The 2,209-nt window shown below is 29.3% G+C and overlaps 1 protein-coding gene across 1 annotated transcript in view; it reads right to left on the reverse strand.

Annotated features, from left to right (window-relative positions):
• LOC115244356 (elongation of very long chain fatty acids protein AAEL008004) overlaps positions 1-2,209 on the reverse strand; it is a 40,691-nt gene extending 38,482 nt beyond the window's left edge. Inside the window, exon 1 of the mRNA XM_029821936.1 lies at positions 2,048-2,209. The gene's annotated coding sequence lies outside the window, so the exon portion shown is untranslated. The remainder of the gene's footprint in view (positions 1-2,047) is intronic.

Genomic DNA, 2,209 nt, shown 5'->3' on the forward strand with positions numbered 1-2,209 from the left:
GGAAGAGAAATATGACGGAGAAATGTTCATTAAGTTTTAAGACCTATTGTTTGTACACGGCGTAAAAATCTTCATCGATTATGATAAAAAAAGCCCCTAGAAAATACGTGTTATAATATCTTGATATTATTTATTATTCTTTCATTCAAAACGGATTATATTCCGCAAAAAAGCAAGCCAATTTTTTAATATAAGACAGGAAGAAGGGGAATATTCTTCTAATTTAAATATATTTCCTACTTACTTCTCAATTCCAAGAATAAATTTTTTGACAACCATATTTGATAAAATAAATTCATAAATTTAAGGCGCGCATTCTACGTTCCTATTTTTTAAGGTAACAGAATATGGAAGCAATATTGCACCGGCAGTATTTAGCGCAACACTCTCGCTTTCTTAACATACATTTTGCAAGCGACTTTTGCGATCTGAAAAAAATAACAGCGCCGAAGTAATAACGGCGGAATGAATATATATTTATATTCAGGAAGCGATCAATGTTGCATGACGTTTACGTAACGCATAAATAATAATGGTTAGATGCGTTAATCGATTACGATAATCGATTTGACATCTATCGTTCGACCGTTTATTAAGGATGTATATGTCGAAACATTGACAAAAGCATGAAAATTTCGTAGACTGTTCTACTATTTCTGCTATTTCTTCTAAATATCTGTGCAAAACCTGAGCACAATTCTCTTAACGGTTTGGAAATTATTTAAGTTTAAAATTACTATTGATTCTTATGGAAAATCGCGTATTGTAATACCTATTGACAAAGGACCATGCACGATTCATATGAAAAAAACATTTTCGGTCAATTCGCTTGAATTTGTGATATGTTATAGTTCTTGTGTCCCTGATCAAAAATGTCAAGTTACAGAAACTTTCTATGTCTAGTTTCTGAATTATACAGGTATATAAGAAGTATCGGAATCTCTTAATATTTCGAAAAATACGTAATTTAGAAAAAAATGTTCCATATGAAAGTTGTAGGGTTTTATGTGACGCATTATATAGCAATATTATTATGACCTTGAATAGCGTTATCAAGATCACGTAGATCGCTATTCAAGGTCATAATAATATTGCTATATAATGCGTCACATAAAACCCTACAACTTTCATATGGAACATTTTTTTCTAAATTACGTATTTTTCGAAATATTAAGAGGTTCCGATACTTCTTATATACCTGTATAATTCAGAAACTGGACATAGAAAGTTTCTGTAACTTGACATTTTTGATAGTAAAGATCACCTTGACATTTTTGAACGAAAACCTCCATTTTTAATTGCATATTCTTGTAAATTACCTTAAGAACTTTTCAAAACACTATAATATAGTTCCTTTCCATTAGATATTTTCCAAGTTATCAGGCTTGAAAGATACAGTACCGCCAGCATTAATATTACCCGAAAGTGATTTTTACGTGATCTTAACCCGTAGTAACCACATCTCTACTCAGTATATGTACTAACTACACTAGTGCAATTTGGGATTTTGCATTTTTAAAGTTCCATAACTCGCGCATAAATAATCCAAAAATATTCGATAATATAAGCTTCTTGGGGTAAAAATTCCTGAGGAATCCAATGGTAATGGTCTCGAATGCAAAAAATAATTTTGTAATAGTGAAAAAACGTCAAAATCAAAATAAAATTTTTTAAAAATCGTTTCTTTTTCCAAAAAATCGCCATTTTTTTCTATTTGACAGAAATAAATGTTTTTTTCTGAATTAAAGTTAAAATGTTGTATTTTGGAAAAAAAATATTTTATAAACATTATAGAATATTAAAGATTTTTTAGGGGTGTTTGAAAGTATATTTGAAAGGTGAAAAAATCAGTATAATTTCGTAAATTATCTCCCTTTTTAAGCCATGCTGTTGAATGTAAACAATTATTTATTTTTATAGAAGAATAAAAATAATCAAGATTTTATAATAAAAATATTATTGCTCCGAAATTTACTAAAAATGTAAAAAATCATACAGAATTGTAAAATTTTATGCTAAAAATAACAAAATATGTTTAAATACTTACATTCAATGCAATTCCACTCGTTTATTATACGAAAATGCAAAATTAATTATTTTATCGAGCACCGACTTGGCATACGCTGCTGCTACACTAGTGCAAATAAGCACCTCCTCAAAGTTTTGATATTGCTGCTGCTACGGTTTCAAAACAAATGACGCCGGCTCA

This window comes from Formica exsecta, unplaced genomic scaffold (assembly GCF_003651465.1).
Source record: "Formica exsecta isolate Colony F162 unplaced genomic scaffold, ASM365146v1 scaffold81, whole genome shotgun sequence".
Lineage (NCBI taxonomy): Eukaryota > Metazoa > Arthropoda > Insecta > Hymenoptera > Formicidae > Formica > Formica exsecta.